The sequence below is a fragment of the Medicago sativa genome, chromosome 6 (assembly GCF_051527215.1).
Source record: "Medicago sativa cultivar Bolivia chromosome 6, Bolivia_mono, whole genome shotgun sequence".
Classification (NCBI taxonomy): Eukaryota; Viridiplantae; Streptophyta; class Magnoliopsida; order Fabales; family Fabaceae; genus Medicago; species Medicago sativa.
In genome coordinates, this window is record NC_140754.1 from 37,187,594 (window position 1) to 37,208,981 (window position 21,388).

Below are 21,388 nucleotides of genomic sequence, written 5' to 3' on the forward strand. Positions count from 1 at the left end.
TAGGATGAGAGACTCACAAGTTGGCCTTCATAGTTGGCACAACGTCTCTTTCCTTTACAGCACACGGAAAAGAAATGACATGACAGAAAGAAGAAAACGACAAAGAAATTTATATTACATAATTGCCTTAGAGATAAGGCTTATCTCTAAATGGGTCCCATGCCCACTAATTTTCTACATTTTCTTCGTTGTTTGGTGAAACGTTACTGTCATACAACGATTCTTTGTCTGCCACGTTATTTATGTCTTTTGCACACCACTTGCATTGGTGTCCTTTGTATTTTTGAAAGTGTTGGCAGCACTCCTGTTGGATTGGGTCGGGTAGACGGCCCAAGTCTGCTTCAAGCCCACTAAAGTTTTCTTCGAACTTTAGAATTTGCTGAAGGTGTTCTTCTCTTGCTTGTTTTCTTGAGTCACTGTAGACTAGAAAACTTTCTTTTGCAGTAATTACCCTGAAGTTAGGTAATTTTGATCCAAATCTAATGAGAGTATCATAGAATTTTTCCATTTGATGCAGAAAACATTCTGTTCTTGGATCTACATCTCTTCCATCATTTGAAATGTCAATCTTGATTAAGTGTCTGGCTTTAATAACTTCATCGTCTTCAAACCATGGATAAGTTGAAGTAAAAGATAAAAAGAACTCTTTACCTTTTGCGAAGCTATTGTTGAATTTATAAGCGATATCGCCTATATCTTTTGGAAGAAGTTCTAGTTCATGAATTTTTCTTCCTGCATCTTCTTGAAGATACATTGTTTTAATCATTCCACAATCATAGAATGATCTGACTAATTATTTGCTTACGCCTGGGACTGTTACAACTTTTACTTCTATCCCGTTGTTACTAGGATAAAAACATTCTGTTTTTAATTCTTCTGAATAGTTGGTTAGCCATCTCCAGTTTTTGTAGTAGTCTCCAATGGTGACTTCTTTGACGAACTGTCTTTCTCCATAGATAATTTTATCTACAGATATCTTCTGTTTTATCTCCATTTTTTATGGTTGGACTATGTTATTGGCTGTTGCAACTTCTTTGTAAACAGCGTTGTAGGCTGCTTTTGCTTCTTCAAGGGTCTCATAACCTTTGTATCTGACATTTTTGCCATTTGTATGTAACTTTGTGGTTGCCCAGTTTTGGTAGATACCTTTCATAGGTCCATCAAAAATTACATAAGCTTTCTTTTTGCCTCCAAGTTGACTGTCAATTTTTTGGCTTGTTTGTTGATCAATGGATTCTTTTTCTTTTCCATTTTTTCTTTCATCTTCTTCGACTTTATCAGCCCAAGATGTTTTTGGTAAATCTGCAAGGACAGTTGTTGGGGTTGTTGAAGATTTCCATCCTTTTGGTTCTATTGACTCAATTGGGATGTTTGACTCTTTTGGAGCTGAGTATTTTACATAGTAGTTGAATTTTCCAGAATCTTGACCTAGCAGATCCCAGTTTTCACTATTTTTAGATTCTGAAACTGTTGGTGTTTCTTTTTTACAAAGTTTTTCAAGGTTTTGAATTGTTAATATCATCTCCCCCTCTTCAGAAAGAAGAGTTTCAAGACGATTTTTTGCAGAGGCAATTTGCTCCTGTTTTTGTCTGAGAGAATTCTGTAGCGTCTTTATAGCTGCTTCAATTCTCTTGTCAATGCATCTGCAAAGCAATTCTTTTCAGATTTTATATATTCAATATATGGGTGAAACGGTTGGAGTTTCATCTGCCATCTTACAAGTCTTCCATATTTATAATTGACGCGAAGGTCATATTTCCAAAATCCGGTTACATATTTGGAATCTGTTCTTAATAAAAATCTGGTTGGAATTAATTCCATTTGCCATTTTGTTAAAACTTTAACACAACTTAATGTTTCTAATTCATGAATTGGATACCTTGTTTCGGTATCTGTAAATGATCCTGAAACATATTTACAAAGTAAAAGATCTTCATCTTTTATCTTATTTTTAATATTTTCATAAGAATAATCAATCTTAGTATCTTTTGATACTAATTTTTCTGATAAATCAGATAATTTGTCCAATTTCTCTTTCGAGCTACTAGACTTAGCGTACTGGGTTGCTCCAGTATCTTTCATTCCTTGTTGATGGGTTACATCACCAACATAGTTTCCTGAATCATCAAGATTCAGTATCGCTTTACCATTAGGTAGAGCTCTCATACAACCTGCCCAGGTTGTTTTATCAGCATCAATCTCAACAATTAAAAAATCATTTTCTGTTGGATTGTATAAGCTGGGTAAAACTTTAATTTTTCTTTTAATAGTTTTTACAGTTAGAGTATCTTGTTCAGTCCATGACCATGGAACTTTCTCAGATATCTTTTTCTGTAAAATCTTTCTTTCAGTTGCCAAATTTTTGAAAAATCCTTCATTGGCAATATAATTCAAACATCCTAAAAATCTTTGAATTTGTTTTCGGTCTTTCAATTCATCAGGGAAAGCTTGAATCTTTTCCTGAACATGTGGAGATAAATCGAAAGTACCATTTTCTTTAAAAATAAGGCCTAAATACTCGATTTCTTTTTTGGCTAATTGTGATTTCTTTTTTGAAATAACAATTCCCTTTTCTGAAATTCTGTTTAAAACAATTTCTACATCTTTAAGATGTTGTTCTTTAGTTCCTTTTGTAAAAACTAAAATTTCATCAATATATGCCAAACATATATGTTCTAATCCTCTAAGAGCATTATCCATAAATCTTTGGTATATAGATGGTGCTTGTTTTAGTCCAAATGGAAGGACATTCCATTGGTAATGACCTTGTGGACATGAAAAAGCTGTTAAAGGCTTAGTTCCTTCTGAAAGTCTAATTTGATAATATCCTGATTTTGCATCAAAGGATGAAAACCAATCACATCCTTTTATTTTCTGCAAAATATAATCCTTTCGTGGTAATTTATAAGAATCTCCGATTGTAGCATCATTGAGTTTCTTATAATTTATCACCATTCTAGCTTTTCCTCTTTTTATTTCATTGTGATTTGTCACATAAAAAGCGGGTGCCGAATGTGGACTTGCAGATGGAGTAATTAACTTCTTTTCTTGAAGTTCTTTTATATCTTTTTGAAAGTCTAATTTATCTTGTACTGAATAAGGCATTTTATATTTTACATTAATCTCCTTATTAGGATCTCGTAATTTAATGGTAACAAGTTCATGATTTGTATTTTTCAGATTATCTAAAGGATCTTTTTTTTTTTTTTTAAACAAAGGAAGATGCAGCTAGAAAGCCGACACCCCCAGAAAATATATTAAGGAAGAAAGGAAAAACATAAGTACAAAAGATTGAGGGGGGACATAAAACCAAAAACCCTCAAGAAGAGCTTAGCAAAATCTATAGTTAGGGAAGCCTGTCTTATTCCTCCCCAATTCAACATTAACCTGAGGAGGAACAGTGTTGAACCAAGAATAAGAAGGCAATTCTAAACCTAAGTTGGCAAGCTGGTCTGCACAGTGATTGCCCTCCCTATAAATATGAGAGACAAAAAAGTTAAACCTATTAAGAAGAAACATACAGTTATCCCATCTGTTCCTTAAGTGCCAAGGAACAATCTTAGAAGATTTGAAAGCCAGGAAAACCAGCATGGAGTCAGTTTCCAGCCACAAGTTATGCCAGTTCTTAAGATTTGCAATTTCAATGGCTACCATTGCTGCAATAAGTTCTGAGTTTAAGGCAGAATTGACACCGAGATTAATAGCAAAAGCACCAAGAAAATCTGCATGCGCATTCCTGTATATTCCGCCACAAGCAGCAATGCCCGGATTACCATGAGAAGCTCCATCTGTGTTGCACTTAACCCAATTGAAACAGGGAGGAGACCATAAGACTTCTTTGATGTATTGTTGTTTAGGAGGATTAATATACACATCAAACCTTTTGAGAATAACAAACTCTGAGATAGATGAACTAGCTGGCAAATTGGAGTTATTTCCAGAGATAGAAGTGCCAGAAATAATGATGTTAATAGCTGATGAAAACATAATCTTCTTATCATTAAATCTACTCTGATTCCTGCAATGCCAAATAGTATGAAAGCAATGAATGATGGCAGATAAAATAACCAGCCTGCACTGAGGAGACCAATTCCTTTCAGAGATGTTGATAATGTCCAAGAAAGAAGAGAAGTTGCCGTTCTGAACATACAGTATCGAGTTTTTGTTCTATTTCTTCAAGATTTAAAAAGAATTTTCCTTCTTCCCAAATACTTTTTAGGTTTATAAGATTTTCAGAAATTAATTGAATAATCTCATTTCTAGTTATAATTTTTGTTGTTATAACTTTTGTCTTTTCTTTGGGGTTTGCTAAATTTTTCCAAAGCAAAGAAATAGTTTTAACATTTTGCACAAACGGTGCATATAACTTTAAAAAGTTACTTCCAATAATTAAATCTAATCCTGAATCATGGAGATAGATTGTTGGTATAAAAAATTCATAACCTTCTATGGTAATTGAAATGTCTCTCAAAACAAACCATATTTGATGTTTTGATTTGTCTGCAACAATTATTTCTTTGGGTTTTTCTAACCTCTTCCAATCTCTTGATATGCTTCGTTTTCCGAAACATAATGTTGCGCCTGTATCTAAATAGGCTAAAATTTCCTTCTTGCGAAGTTTTATTTTGATAAAAGTAGCACTAGGGTTTCCTTTACTCAAAATCTTGGTTTTGCTCATCTTCGGAATCTGTACAAAGTTCATAAAAACTTTGTTGCTCCCAATCAGAATCTGAATCTGATTCTACTGGTTCATAACCTATTCTATAGATCATGTTTAAAACTTGTTTCTTTTCTTTAGAAACTTTCTTTGGACATTCATTAGCATAATGTCCTGTTTCATGGCATAGCCAACATGTACATGATTTTTTACCTTTAGGACAGGTTTTATTTTTCCTAGGGTACTCCCTTTTTCTTCTATAGAATTTTTTCTTCCCATGTTTCTTTTTATCATAGGAAAATCTTTTAAATTTCTTTCTTCTAGGATATTTTCTTTTTCTCCTAGTTTTTTCACAACCATATGCTCCAATTTTTCCTTGAATTCTATCGCAGCACAATCCTATTCATGCATCTCGTTTTGATTGTTTCTTTAGGCACTGTTCTTGCATCCAATTTCTAAGAATAGAAATTCTAGCTCCTAAAGTGTCTTTAACCTTTCCTGAGGAAACTGCACTATTAAATTCGGTTTGAATTATTTGGGACATTGCCATAGGTAATTTTTGGTAAAATAATTCAACAACTTTTTGGTTTTCTCTGGTATCCTTATTTAAGTCATAATATAATTGTGAAAACTCACAAATATAATTTTCTATATAACAAGGATTACATATGGATAAATTCATTATTCTCCATAATTTTTCAGTATCAAATGCGATATTTGAATCTACCGTATCTTGCCATCCTTTGAATTCATTTAAAAGCCATTCAAAGATTTTATTGATCATTCCCATACTGTTTTCTGCAGTTTGTTCTTCTTCAGGTTTTTCAGCCAGAAATTTATATGCATTACCTTCTGTTCTACACAAAAGATAATTAAAAATCTGTTTTGGGCTTAGACCTTTTAAATCACTATCTAACTGTATTTGGATAGTATTTTTATTATACCAGCTTCTTATGGCTTGAACAAGATTGTCAACACAATCAATATTTAGAATTCCACTTCCATCATTTACACTATCTTTGGGAATATAATTCATAGGAATTCTTTGGAATTTAGCTTGAGAAAATTCTCTATGGAATTCTGTATTCCAATTATAAGAGGGTCCTCTTTTTGTTCCTGAGCTTTCGCCCATTTCTAATTGTTCTATTTTAACGAAATTTCCATCGTCTTTTCAATCATCATCGGAACTAAAGTCGTAGACAAAATCTTCTAGATCTTTAGGTTCAGGTTCTTCCTTAATGGAATCTTTTTCACTTATAACTAAAGTAGCCATAAGTTGATCTAATTTTTCGAGTTGATACTCTATGTTTTCTTCTATACTCATCTTTTATAGTTAGCAAACAAGGTTTTTTCTTTGATTTCGATTTTTTCCTTATTCTTCCCCCCTTCTTCAAGAGAAAGATGTTGTCTACAACAATTTTTTATTAGATAATTAATCATATCAGTGATATTATTTAACTGAGGATTAAAAGAATGATATATATGAGGATATTTATGGTTCTCATTTTTATTGTAACACGGAAAATCTTTTTCCATATTTACCCAAGTTTCATGGGGTCTTTCTAATCCTTGCTCATAATCTTTTGTAAACAAATTATTTTGTTTATAGATTTGAGGTAAGGTTTCAAGAAAAGAAATTTGTCTTTCAAATCTCTCATTTAATTTCTTGGTTTCGTCAAGCAAAGCTTTAACTCTGGTTGTGAGTGTATTATTTTCTTCACTCATCTAGCTAATTTTTTAAGTTTATTCCTTAAATCTTGAGCTAATCCTTTATATTCGTTATATAAAAAATGATCTTCATTTTCATGGCTTTCATATAAATATTTGTCTAAAAAATATTCAGCCGTTGTATCACACCATCTAATTTGTGCTTTAACTAGTGTAATATCTTGATAGTTTGGACATAAAATAAAGGGTTGTAAAATACACTTCCCTGTTGGTCCTTTAATGAATTCCATTTTTTATTTAGACTTTTAAAGCCGGTTTTTGAACAAACTGATTTAAAAGATTTGACTTTATTGGAAAAGTCATTTGGGTGACTGCACCGTAGAATTTCCTTTGATTAAAATCATCACTTTTGTTCCTCACATTGTGCTCCTTGTTGGTCAACAAAATATGGTAATATATTGTCGGCTTTTATATTTGTTTAATCCCTGTAAATATAGGTCATTTAAAATTTTCTTTCAAAAAAAATGGGTCATTTAAAATTTAGTCCGTGTATTCGTTAATCCTGGATTTTTGCCACTTAAAATTTGGTCCCTCAACCCAGTTAATGACTTTCACATCACTAATGTGCTGACGTAGCATTGCTAATTGGTTAATTCACTTGTTGATTCATCAAAAATGCATATGAACGGACAAAAATACCCCTGTGACTTTCAGGCAACTGAGAAATTACCAATATGCCCTCAAATTCATTTTCTTCACTTCTTCCCCCTCACATAAAGCTTCATCTCTTCACTACCAGATTCATTCACAAATATAACTTCACCTTATACTATTTTCAATTCCAATTTCATTTCACAAATTTAACATGAAAATTTCATCATTTCCCACGAGAGCTAACCACTGCACCAACATACTATTTTCTTCAATCCATTTCTGGGTATTCAATTTCACTACCTCCTGGTCATGTATATAATTAATTTCTTAGATTAGTTTTTTTTTTTTTTAATTTGGAATCTTTTCAAAACAAAAAAAAAATACCCAGAAATTGCTAATGCTATTCATTTTGTTCCAGTAATTCAAGTAAGAAGCATACAAAAAGAATGGGGTATATGACAAAGTGATTATTCATATAGAACAAGTGATTCCCCAAAAAAATAATCGATTTTTTTTGTTAGAAAATAACCAAAGAAACTAGATCTTGGGTAGTGTTTTTCCCTTTTGCAGAAAATATATTGAACAAAAAGAAAATAGAACTGCTGGTAAGGAAGCCAAAACGGGTTGCGTTTTTCAATCTACCCTTATTCTTTCTCCTTTTTCTGAAAAATCAAATGGGGGTGGACATGAAAACAAAAATCAAAATCAAATGGGTGTTGATCCACAGAATGGAGAAAAGAAAGAGGAAGAAGAACAAACAGAAGCATGAAGGTCTCCATCGAGTGAAAAAGAGAGATTGTCGTGCTGCACTCTCGATCGACTTTATACGTGTGGATTGAGGTGATGATTGGGTGGTGGGAGTGGTGGTTACAGTTTTGCATGAATTTTTGCAGAAGATGTATTTGATGAAATGCCAAGAAGAAGAAAGAGTTTTATGGGTTTTGAACATGAAGCATTCAAGGGCATTTTGGTCATTTTGTGTGCTTATGAATCAATCAGAACTGCCATGTAAGCTAATCAGTGATGCAGCAGTGATTAACTGGGTTGAGGGACCAATTTCTAGGTGATTAAATTTGTAGGGGGTAAAAATACAGGATTAACGAATTCAGGGACCAAATTTTAAATGAGCGCTATTTACAGGGACTAAACACATATAAAAGCCTATATTGTCTTACATATGTACTGTAAAATCTGGATTTAAATGCTTTTGGAGTAATATTAAAATTTAGAGTAAACCCTCATTTGGGTCCCTGAAAGTTCACCTCGCTATCAGCCACGTCCCTGGATCAATTAAACTAACCAAAAACTCTCCCAATGTTTGTTCTGTTAGTCATCCACGTCCAAAACGTTAATTGAACGTTAAGTGTGATGATGTGTCAATTGGAGAGGGATGTGAATGAATGTAATATCCCTCAATTTTCTGGAAAAAATTAACAAGTTCATATATTCATCTTCCTTCATACCCTCCATCTCAAAACATTCCAAAAGACAAAAATAATCCCTCCTTTGTTCTCACTTTTCTTCTTCTCTCCTTCATCAAACACACAATCTGCAATCTTAATTTCAAACCCTAGACCCCATTTTTGTCCCCAATTTCTCCTCTCCCATTTTCGAAGTAGTGCAAAACGGCAGAAAGGTTACAAAGAAGTGATGCTCACACTTCCACCTGTATACAAATCGAAACAGCAGGAGGAAATACAGCACAAAAACAGAAGAAAAAAAAACACCTAGAATGCCTAGAAACCAAAATAGAACCAGCAACAATACGCAACCTGTTGGGCCAAAAAAAATCCCGCAATTGTATCAGTTTTGCAGCCACAGAATCACAGAGCCTGAAACCAAAAACCTCAAATACCTAAATTGATTCCAGAAAGCTCCATCCACCAATAATTTGTATCAATCCCAAATCTGTTGTAGATTCTCACCCACAAATTCTAATCACTTGTAAATTTTTAAAGCATTCATTTCGGTCCAAATTCTAATAGACAGGGAAAAAAATTGGGGTTATTTAAAAAAGATGAAAAATTAATTTGAAATTTGTTGTTGAGATTGCTGGTGTTGATGAAGTTTGAATATGTGTTGTTGCCACAGTTGATGAAAATTTATTTAGAAATTTGTTGTTGTTGCTCTCTCTTTTTCATCATTTCAGTATGGAGAATTTGTCGTTGTTCTCTCCCTAAACCTGCGCAAAATAAGCAGGATAACGACCAAAAAAACTGCTGCTGCACCTTATGAAAAGCGGGCAACAAAAATCAGTAAACAAACACAACCAACTTTAGGCTAAACACTGCCACACAGTTGGACAGTTTGTGTACCTCCCCCAATCCAGACAGCTGCACCTAAGTGATATTGTTAGAAGTGGGATTTTGTAAAGTTTGAGCATGAGGGAATCAATTTTGAATTTTGATTTTGAATATGATCATTTCTGGACATAGGTGTTAGTGGGCATGAGTTCATGAGTAGTGTTGGGGAAGATGAAGGAATTGGGGGCATTAAAGAAGATTGAAGAAGATGAAGGTAGAAACATGATTGTTGTCATTTTGGTCCCTCGTCTGTGAGTATAACGGAGTTAACATCAAGTTAACGTTTTGGATGCATTTGACTAACGAAACAATCATCGGGGGAGTTTTTGGTTCGTTTCATTGATCTAGGTATGTGCCTGATAGCGAGCAACACTTTCAGGGACCCAAATGAGGGTTTACTCTAAAATTTACATGTTGAAGGAAAACTTCAAATTCAATTTTAAAGCGACGAATCTTTGCTAACGAGGTTTAAATCCTTTTCAATGCAACATGGTGAAGATTGGGAGGTGCAGCAGTGGCCGTTGCATCAGTAGAAGCATGCGCGGATAATTTAGATCGATAGCTAGTGATCTTCAAGCCCTTTCCAAATGCTTCAACCTATTTAATAACATTCAGTCACAATGATACAATTAAGATATATTAATTCACTAAAGAACACATACAAAAGACACGATAATAACCAAAACAATACTTTATCAAATTAAACTCTTAGTATGCTTCAACCTATGTAATAATATTCATTCACAATGATACATTTAAGATATATTAATTAACTAAAGAACACATACAAAAGACATGATAATAACCAAAACAGTACTTTATCAAATTAAGCTCTTAGTATGCTTCAACCTAAATGAAACAAACTGCAAAATCAAAAGTTACCTGCAACTTGTCACCAATGTAGATCCAAATAGATAAGTTATAAATTATCCTTGAATAGGCTTTTACTATGCTTCCATCAATATTGGCAACATATAGTGGTCAAGCTGCATTTTTACGCGGGGTGCTTTCGCAAAAAAAACAGCTTATCCACTGTATGCTGCCGATACTGATATTGGTTGTTTTAAAATTAAATGAAAACCTGAAAGTGAACCCTACAAATGGCATTATTCTGTCACAACAAGTGACGACGATAAATGTATAAGGGTGATAAGTATGTACGAATATTACTCCTCCGTCTCATAATAATTGTCTCTTTACCTATTTTTCTTTTTCTCAAAATAATTGTCACTTTAGAATACCAATGCAGCATTTATTATTTTTTTCCATTATTATACCCTTATTTATTGAATTTCATCCAACTTAACTACTCCACTAACTACAATTAATAAGGATGTTTTAGTAAATGATACTAATTTTACCATCAAAATCAACACAATTAATCATTTCCTTAATAATCGTACATAAACCTTAAACGACGACATGGGAGTAGTAGAAAAGCAATAGAAGCCTTAAATATTAAATCAATGGACAAGACAATTTACAAAACTTAAGCAGAATCACAAATTTTCAAAGGAACAATTTACGGGTGATAAGTGTGCTACTTCTCTCTCTAAATTCCATCCTCTCACTTCCTGAATATGTGCATCACCAGTCCCTTGCAAACATGTATCCTCTGCCTTTGACTGTACAAATGCCACATAAGGACCAAATTAATTTTCGTTCATTGGAATTAGTTTTCATACAATTAAAAAAGCACTATTTCAATTCTTTAAAAAAAAATTATATCTCTGACTTTCTTAAGGACCAAATTAATATTCGTAAGGACCAAATTAACATTTTCTTTCATTTTTCATTCTTAAGAACCTTTTCGAATGAACTTTCCATAAATACAATACAATGTCTTGTCAAGTAATCTAGTAGGTAGAGTTTCACCTTAAGATGAATACATAAGTTTTTCGAGTTCGAACACCGACCTCTATATATTACAATGTATTGTCTCTACCAACTAAGCTATGTACACAGGAAATTACACATTTTTTATCCTTCTGAAAAAGGATTTACACAAGGAATTACTAAGTTATTTGATAATTTCAATTTCAATTTTAAAGCTTTCGAATATATACATTGCTTTTAACAAAACTAGGCAAATACCCATGCTATGGCACGGGTTCGTTACAAATACCGTTGATAAGTTAAATTTTACCAACATGTAAGGAATAATATATTTGATTAGTTAAAGAAATATTACATAATGTTTGATTGATATGGTTGAAATTTAACAACAAAAGCGGTAACATACATGTGTGTTACAAATATTTTAAAGTTTATTTTCGTCAACACCGATTGTTTTATCCTGAATCTATTACGATGCGAAATTAGTTAAAAATTTCTATGGATATTTTTTTGAAGAGCCATAAGATTATTCAATTCAGTAATTGTGTACGTTACTAGTTTCTAAAGGAAGTTGAAAATTTGAGTTCAAAATAATTAAATAACACGTCACTCAGAATGAAATCACATCACGACGGCGGAGGTGTCCATCGTGTACCGAATTCGAGTAGTTGTGGAGCACATCACGACTCTTGTGGTGATTTTCCAGAACCAAATAAGCTCCCCTTGTCTTCCCTGTGGAGGTTTCCTTCGAGGCTTTGCCTCAAATTCTCTCTACACGGCATTCTGTTGTTGCGGTAGGCTCACCAGGTTCGCCAATAGTTCATTCGTTACGAACGACGGTGAAAGCGGAGGAAACGATGGTGAAGGAGCGTCCTCCTTCTTCGGAGTAGACGGAGGGAGAACCGTTGTGTCGGAGGAGGTTGCAGCGTGGCATCAGTTGCAGTACATAGGATAGCGTCGTCTTCCTCAGAATTCGTCGGCCCGAGAATCGGAACCGTTCAACTCTGGAGAATTTGAGTCGTTGGACGCGGTGCTCGAGAGGCGGAGGAATGGTTCGTGGCGGTTCTCCTGCGAGTTCCATCCATTACTTCAGAGAGAGGAGCCATAAATGTTAATCGTTGCGGTGGAGGAACGTGTAACTGAAAACAGTTACGGCGGAGGTGCGCGTAACACAAATTGGTTACGGTGGAGGATCGTTGGACCGTGGTGGTTAGGAATGATCCCCTCCGTCTAGCGCCAAATGATATGTTCGGTAAGAAAGGTTGAGTGGCAATGGCAACAAGGAATGCTTCGGTGTGACGGAAACAACTTCCGGCACGGCGGCGATGAATCTTCGCGGTGGAACAAAAGGTGTCTGTAGGTACGTTAGCACTCCGATGCTAAAGTCAGTAATGGAACTGAGAATGAGTGTGTAAGACAAGTGTGAAAAGTGATGTGTCCCTTGAGGGTGAAGCAAGTTCACCTTAATATAGGCGCGTGTTGGCCATAACCTACTCTGGGTTATGCAGCGTGTGATTAGGGATGGAGCAGGACACGTGGTGGGTGATCCTTGAGCAAAGACGAGCTCCTTGTAACAGCTTGTTTTTCGCTACATTTATTTTATATTTTTTTTATTGTGTTTATATGTGCTTTCGTGTGATTAATTGTTTCTGTGTGTATTTTATTTGGGATTAGTGAATTTTGGCTTAAGAAGGGTATTTTAGTAATTTTAGACTCAGTGGTATTTTAGAAGTTTAGTTGTAGTGTTCTAAGTGGGAATAATTATTTTTACTAAGTTACAAGTGAGTTGGGGTAATTATTTAAGAGACGGTAATTATTCGTTATTCCGACGGTTTAAGTGTGTAGTAACTTTGGTGAATTAGTTGGTAAGAGTATTGAGCTCATTAATACAACTAGAGACTTAAGCCCAATTATGTGGTGACTATATAAACACAACCCTTGTGAGAAAATTAGGTCATTACATTCATTCACTCATTTCACAAACATTTCGAGAGAGAGGTAAAGAGAGAAAGTGAATCAAGAGGAGAAAAAAGGAGCTAGAGGGACAGAGCTTGGGATTGAAGGCTAGGAGCTAAAGTGAAGTTAGGGTTTGGATTCTTGAAGACAAGAGGTAAGGGGGATGGCTTCTTTTTCACATTTAAGCTATATAATCTACTATTTTCAATTATGGGTTTAAGTGCTTTTATGTTAATTGTGGCTTTTGTGATTTTTGATGATGAATTTCATACTCTTAATTCATGTGAATTTAAGGGTATGATAAAATTCATGAAATTGATGTGCTATGTGCTCAAAACTCATGGTTGTTGTTGTTGATAAGTTGTTTTGATGATTTTTGCTTAAATGGATAAAAATGAAGTTGTTGTTGTTGTTGATTGTTGATGAAATTGGGAGATGCTTTGATTGATGTTATGGTAAGTTGTTGATGGTAAGTTATACCTTAGGTTGTGATTTAGTTGTTGTTGTTTTAATGAATTTTGGAGAAAAGGAGTAATAAATGGTGAATTATGATTCTTGATGAATTGAGGTGAATTGTTGATGTTAATGTGTTGAGTTAGGTTAGATGAACTTATGTTTTTGGTCATAAGTTTGTGTTGTGAAAAGCTTTGGAAAGAAACTTGGGTTTTTATATGAAAAGCTAGTTATAAGTGATTTTGGAAAACAAGTGGTTATAAGTGATTTTGAATAATCTGTTTTGGGATTGGAGAAACATGAATTTTTCTGTATAATGTGATAGAGCTTAGTGTAGGGAACGCATAGGCGAAAACGGAATCAAAAACGGATTAACGGTATGAATTTTATGCGCGAAACGATGAAAACGAAAAATTCGGAAATTCTGAACTGTCAGACAAGAGACACACGACCGTGTGCCCTGTAGGCACGACCGTGCGCCCCTAGCATTCTAATGCCTTTGGTTTGACTTAAAAATAAGTTTTAGATTTTGAGTTATGACAAAAATACTACAAGTAGGTCTTGATGCAATTTTACGAATATTTAGCATAACTATTTTTCAGTGAACCCAAAAGTTATGGTTTGGCCCCAAACCCCAAAATTTGATTACTAGAAGTTTAAAGTGGTATGTGTAGGAGTAATTGATGGGATAAACCGCAAGTGCACGGTCTATCGAAGTAGTAATAAAAAGAGAGTATCGTCTAACAGGGAGTTGTTCAATTCAATTAACTTTTAGAGAATGATTAGAGGAGAGTTCAGTTGAAAAGGTTTGATTATTAATGAAAGAAAATAATAATAATAATAATAATAATAATAAAAGGAGCCTTGAGATTATTACGAATCCTTCACAAACAAACCCTTAAACTTATAACTTTACGTTAGTCCTAATTTCTAAAGACAAGTTTCTCTTTATTCTATCACATCTCCTTTCGGTCTCAGTGAGTGTGTTCCTCCAACAACCACGCCTGTTCTCATGGGTGATTGCCTTTGGAATCCTTGAAACTCGAAACTTTATATGTCTCAAGGTTTGCTAGACTATTCTCATGTTTCGCAATCCTTGTCTAAATTCACTTGTTCGAATATCAAAACTCCACTTTCGTTTTATGAATTGATATTTTGAATAATGAATTAACAATTATCAAACCCTCCACTTTCGCTTCCACAGTTTGATAATGGCTAATTCATGTTAAAACGGTGAATTTAGATTAGAAATTAGGGTTACATAAAATTAAGGTTTAAGGCTTGGTTGGATTCGGATTACGTCATTAGACTTATCCAACAATCCCAAGATAAAGAAGTCTACTCACTCATGCTCATTGTAGACATAGAGAAGAAGAGGGAAAGCATAAAGTAAATAACAAGAAAGTAAAGAAATAAAAGAAGAACTTTATTGAGAAAGACAATTGTCACTTATTGAATTCCAAGAAATAAAGTTGATTTTGTTTGTGATGACTAGCTACTCTATTTATATGATACATTCGACTTAAATTCTAAGCAATTACATCAATAGAATGTTCCACAAGCAACTGGGGGCTTTTTGGTCAAAACCAGAATAGAGTAGCTTAAATCCTAAGCAAAAGCAGCAAAAGGCTGTCCTGGGAGGTGGCACGGCCGTGCCAAGCTTCTGACTTGGGGGAGACATATTTTTGTCTCCGAATCTTCGTATTTTTGCTCCGAATCAGTTCCAGACTCCTATCGTTTGCTCCAAGACTCAATCCATCGAATATTTATTCCTGAAATATAATAATATGCAATTGAAGTAAAATAGCTCAAAAAGGAAATAATATTAAAATAAAATAAACTTAAATCTAATTAAAATGAAACCAAATATTATATTAAAACTAGCTAATTATTGATTCATCAAACTCCCCCACACTTGAATCTTTGCTTGTCCTCAAGCAAAAGGCATAGACATAGTAACAACAAAAAGATTAACATATGGCAATTCAAATTGAAAACTCATGTCTCCCCTAAGGCTTTATTTCAATGTACACTAATCACAACTTCAAGTATTCCTTGCGAACCTATTCAACCCAACATCAAGTCTCAAGTGAGTGTGTGTGTGTGTGTAGTTCAACCCTTTTCTTGCTCCTGTATGAGACAGATATTATGAGGAACAGGTTCTAACCTTAACACTAAAGTAACCGAGAAAAGTCCTTTCTTCATTTCATATAAGAGAGATGGGAATTTAGTTAGAATTAAATTGACAATTTAAGCACTTGGGGGCTTGCAGATTGCTTAGGGGCTACCATTTTCTCATAGGAATTCCGCGAGGGGTATCCTTTCCTCCTAGATTCCATGATCACCCTAAGTAGTGCTGCAATTTTAATCATCTCCACGTAGGAAGTCAGAGATGGGGTGTCCTTTCCTCCATGCTTTGATGAATCATTTCCTCTTTTAAGGGATTTATAGAACTTAAGTTCGATTAGAGAGTCATCACCACATTTAGGAAGTCAGCAAGGGGGTGTCCTTTCCTCCACGTGTTGGTGATATTCTCCCGCCCCATTTTGGTTTAACACATTATAAAAATATATCACATTATTTACCACACAATCTTATACTACTTTTACTCTGAAGATTTTTAAGGGTAGAAGAGGAAGAAGAAGAGGAGGAAGAAGAAGAAGAAGAAGAAGAAGAAGAAGAAGAAGAAGAAGAAGAAGAAGAAGAAGAAGAAGAAGAAGAAGAAGAAGAAGAAGAAGAAGAAGAAGAAGAAGAAGAAGAAGAAGAAGAAGATATTCAGTTGAGTAACATATTCAGATACATCTAGACTACCTTGTGGAAGATGTCAATCTGCGAGAAAACCATTCCATAGATTTTTGCAATTACCGGCTGCAGTTCAGCCATTGACATTGTTCATGACTTAATGCAACATTTTAGGATTCTTAAATTAATTAATTAGCAAAACAGATCATTGAAACATAAACCTTCACTACTACAGAAATCAGTTTGCACATCAGTTGGAAACTACTTTTCACATCAGGTGGCAACTGATGTAAAGTGATATGATGTAGAATGTGCACGTCATTTCACATCAGGTACGGACTGATGTAATAGCAATATTTCCACATCAGGCTTTTTTCCCACTGATGTGATACGTTCTTTTTAAAATTTAAGATCAGGGTTTTCACATCAGTTCTTTTTTTCCCACTGATGTGAAATCTACACTTTCTTTAAAAAAAAATTATGCTTTATTAATACTGCTTACAAAACCAGCTTGAGACCATGTTCTTTTCTTTTATTTATATTAGAAATATGAAAAAAAAATGATATTTTAATGCCAAAAAGGAAGCTAAAAAGCTAACAGATACAAAATCTAATTTATAACCCTCACAAGTATTCATTTCAAAGACATATAATTATCACTACAATAAGCATATATCATTCCAATTATCCATATGTATCGATCAAGCCCTGAGCGAAAATGCCATTCATGCAAGCGGGTAAAATGTGATTTAGATGGCAATAATATTGTGAATGAATTTAAGTTTCTGAGTTTCCTACGGAATCACTCCATCACTTGGCAATAATAAAAATTTACACCTTCTAACAGGATAACAAATAATCAATCTATCACGGTCAACTTAGCTCTTGGCCTTGGTACGCAACTTTTGAATAATAATAATAATAATAATAATAATAATAATAATAATAATAATAATAATAATAATAATAATAATAATAATAATAATGTAAATGTGCTATGATCCGTACTTGCAGATATTCTCAAATCCCATATATTCATGATCGACAATCTTGTGCACCGTATTTGAAATGCCAACTCCACCTAACAAGATGAGTGAAAAAAATGAGTGCACCATATATTGATACAATGTTTGTGTATAGATTTCCATTTTTTTAATCTAAACTGCCAGTTTCAAGATCTCTACATTTAGATTTTAATCTGCCGTCTAAATGTGACTAACTGCATACAATTACGAGATTGTGATTGCACACAACCCAAATCCAAAAAATGGGTAAGCTTACCTAGTGAGATTGCACTGATAAATATTGTGCCAGCTAGAATAAAGATGATGAGAGATGCTCTTCCAAATAGGATGATCAGCCTTCTCACAATATGTTGTCCAACCAAGGCTGCAATAGAAGCCACCAGGCTCAAGTAAAGAGCTGTGTGTCACATTTCAAAAAGTTCATTGGTCAGAAGCAATGCAATTGTCCAAAACTGAATATAATATAAAGTAGAAAGTAAGTTAGAAGCTATCGCGGAACGAACCATAAGGAAGCGGAAATCGTTTCAGCAAGTAGTATTCCACAACAGACATAGACGAAGAGAATGTCATTGCGAAAGTGGCTGTGCCGCTTGACACCTACACAGAAGACATCCGATTCAATTAGGAATCATGCTAACCAACTGTTTGATGATCAGGTTAAGAGAAGCACGATTTACATACTGTAGATTGGGATCTGCATATGTAACATGTAAAACATGATTCAAACTTTTTTCGATATTTTTGTAACTTGTAACATACATTCAAATATAAATTCATAAAAATTGAGTGACAATGAGATATCATGTTCAATCAAGAAAAGCAAAACCACAAGAGGTAAATTTACTTGTAACAAGTCCAGTACCCAATATGCTACAGAACATGTAGTTGTGTAGTTTTGCTGTTAACAAGAGACTTAGATTAATTTTGTCAAAAAAAAATAAAAGAGACTTAGATTAATTGAAAGTTATAAACTGGTATTATGTATTAATAACTGTGATGACAGAACAAACCTTGGCAATCTGTAGTGCAAGGAATGAAATCCACACAAATCGTAGAAGCCCAAACTCCTTCCAATATACATTTTCAATTATAAACACCTGCAATTGAATGAATTATTATATCAATAAGGTGTCAATTTAGTGGTAAGAGTTTGTCCTTCTAATCTAATGACGGAGTTCAAATTCCTCCAGGGACCATTGAAAAAAGATCATTAGTGTCACTTTGATCAAATGGATATTACCAAATTATTATTAAATATGGAAATATCATCCTCCCCCAATATAATACTCTCTTGTACGTCGTTTTCCTTTTCAATGGAAACATTTGGTCCAGTTGGAAGAGCTTTATATTCTCCTGAACCTAACCAAAAAGAAATCGAACACACTCTGACATCAGGAAAAATAATGGTCCAGGTCAACTTTATTTTGTTTTTGGTAAATGTTAGTAATGAATATTTTCTGAACTCACCATTTGATTCTTGTCTCCTGGAAGCCTCCTGGAATGAGTTAAAATAGGTTCAAACAGTTAGAAATAAAATTATAAAAAGTAGAAAGTTAGAAGCTATCGCGGCACAAACCATAAGGAACCAGAAATCGTTTCAGCAAATAGTATTCTACAACAGACATAGACGAGGAGAATGTCATTGCAAAAGTGGTCGTGGCGCTTGACACCTGCAAAGAAGACATCCGATCCAATTAGGAATCATACTAACCAACTGTTTGTTGATCAGGATAAGAGAAGGGCGATTTATATACTGCAGTTTGAAACTCTCGATTGAGAAGGGACCCCTAGCTCTAGAAAAAGCGGACCCATAACAAATCTTCCCCCTAGTCCCAGCAATCCACCGACTATACCAGCCAGCACACCAAAGATAGTGAAAATACAGTGAAAATATTATAGTACTACATGATATATTAAATGGGACCTTTTTCATTATGGTTTCCTTATTCCATGTCTCAAGCCCTTTAAAGAATGCCTTTGATGATGTGCCTGCATAAGAGTAAAAATATTCTGAGGAGCAACAAATATGTCTAATTCCTGGTTACCTAAGAAAAGAACAATAAGCAATATAGTGACAAGCCAATCAGGAAATACAACGTTGAAGACCACTCCAATGCTGATTCCAAGCATTAACATAGGTTGAATGAGAAGTGCCAAATCATAGTCAATGATTGGCATATCCAAGGTAGGATGTCTCAGCCTGAGGTTGTAGTAGACAGTTGACAGAGCTGCACCCATGACCATACCTGAAACAAACAGAACACCCCTTAAATTAATAAATATAATGCTAATCCAAGAAGCTGCATAATTTTCTCTTTGATAATTGTTCAGGGATAATTTAAGAAAATTGTTTAATTAAGTTTTTTTCATCGTTAGGATTTAGGAATTATCTAAGAAAATTGTTCAATTAATTATTTTTTTTTATCATTAGCAAACACTTATTATCTCAAAATTTATCTAATATAAACCTTCAAAAATATTCAAAGAGTGACCCTTACCATTTTAATAATATTGACCAAAAATAATCAAATCTGAGACTTACAGATCCGAGTTAGAGAAAAGGAAACCAAGGTAGAACAGAAGCAAAGAGGAAAACACGTTACCTCTGGTTTAAATCGGAGAAGATATCGCTACATGGAAAACTTCGAAACTGCTCCTTTGGTTCAGTTTAATTTGTGCTTCAGTTCCGGTCCGATCTGCTTCAGACTTAGTTTGGTTCTTTACCTCTTGACTCATCTCCTTCTTCAGTTCGGTTTCACGCCGGCTTGGATCTTGTGATTGAAGATGTGGTGTGTTGTTGATGCTTCGGTGCGAACCGATTTGAAGAGGTATTGTGATGCTGGATTTCGAATTTGTGTTAATGTCTGTGGTTTTGGTCGAATCACTGTGTTGTATGAATGAATTCGTGAAATAGGTTTAGGCTACTGTGTTGAATGAACACGAGGAATGAATAGTTAGATAAAATTGAAGAAGAAGAAGAAGAAAGAAGAAGGATGCGCTGCGTTTGGTGTGATTGGGAACTGTGGTTGTGATTGAGCTTGGACGGTGTGGATGGGAGAGACGGTGGTGGGTTGGGATAAGGTTTTTGACTGTTCGATTGAGTGAAAAAGTGCGGAAGGTAAAGTGTATGTGTTTCACGATAGAGAAAGAGGGATAAGGTAAAAGTTTTTACTCATATTACGAAAATGCCACCGCATTTTTTTCCCTTCATTCCAATTATCCACTGATGTAAATGGTACATGCTATTAAGAATTCCCCTCATGTGCATATGTCAACTGATGTAAAAACCCACAGTCTATATGTTTCCCTTCAGTTATTTTGCGACTGATGTGAAAACTAAAACCCCCATGATGTAAAATATATATTTTGTAGTAGTGCTTGGCTTTCTAGAATCACTCTAATAAATTGCATGATAGTGTTCATGTTTGTATTGCCAAAAACTTAAGGAGTTTTATGTTATTATTATATAAAGATATTAATTTATTTTTTTTGCAGATCCTAACTATGACCGTAGGCTTTTCTTTTTTTTAACAAAAGTAAACGATATTCATTCATTCAAATTGATAAAGTGCATCGATACAATACAAATCCAAATTCGCTAAAAACAAAAAGGATGAATCTGTGAACAAACTCACAACATCCATGTTAATAGCATAAAATGGCAAAGTATATATGCCTACAAATATGACTAATATGACTATATTGAAGTCTCCGAAATACTCATGTCTCCGGATCTGCAACGTTGATGACGCCAAAGTCATTATCATTGATCGGATTTGCACTTGTGCAAAGTTAATCTTTCAACTTGAATCAAATAAACGCCGCACTAAGACAGGAAATAAAAAACACACCGCACAAAGACGGGAAATCAAAACAAACAGAGTCATTCAGAGACGACGAAATCACAAAAACAATGGAAAGAAAACAAAAAATATGTGAAATCACTTATTCAATTAGGATAGAAGGAAAAACAACTCGGAGGGGTGATTTTTGCGTCAAAATTGACCATAAATCACCCCTCTGACAAGAAGGAAAATTAAGAAAGGGGTGACGGCTAGAAGGAAAAACAACTCGGAGGGGTGATTTTTGCGTCA

General features: G+C 34.3%; 2 long non-coding RNA genes and 1 pseudogene across 3 annotated transcripts; all 3 read right to left on the reverse strand.

Moving 5' to 3' along the window:
- Window positions 1-17,045: 17,045 nt before the first annotated feature.
- LOC146914913 (sulfite exporter TauE/SafE family protein 3 pseudogene) lies at window positions 17,046-17,864 on the reverse strand (annotated as a pseudogene). Its single transcript, XR_015016591.1, has 3 exons — window positions 17,798-17,864; window positions 17,551-17,691; window positions 17,046-17,350 (listed from the first exon to the last, which is right to left on the reverse strand). The product of XR_015016591.1 is annotated as a sulfite exporter TauE/SafE family protein 3 pseudogene (transcript).
- Window positions 17,865-18,139: 275 nt separating this feature from the next.
- LOC146914914 (uncharacterized) lies at window positions 18,140-18,887 on the reverse strand. Its single transcript, XR_015014441.1, has 3 exons — window positions 18,762-18,887; window positions 18,305-18,653; window positions 18,140-18,192 (listed from the first exon to the last, which is right to left on the reverse strand). It is a non-coding gene; the product is annotated as an uncharacterized LOC146914914 (long non-coding RNA).
- Window positions 18,888-19,342: 455 nt separating this feature from the next.
- On the reverse strand, window positions 19,343-20,384 carry LOC146914915 (uncharacterized). Its single transcript, XR_015014442.1, has 2 exons — window positions 19,898-20,384; window positions 19,343-19,540 (listed from the first exon to the last, which is right to left on the reverse strand). It is a non-coding gene; the product is annotated as an uncharacterized LOC146914915 (long non-coding RNA).
- Window positions 20,385-21,388: the final 1,004 nt, after the last annotated feature.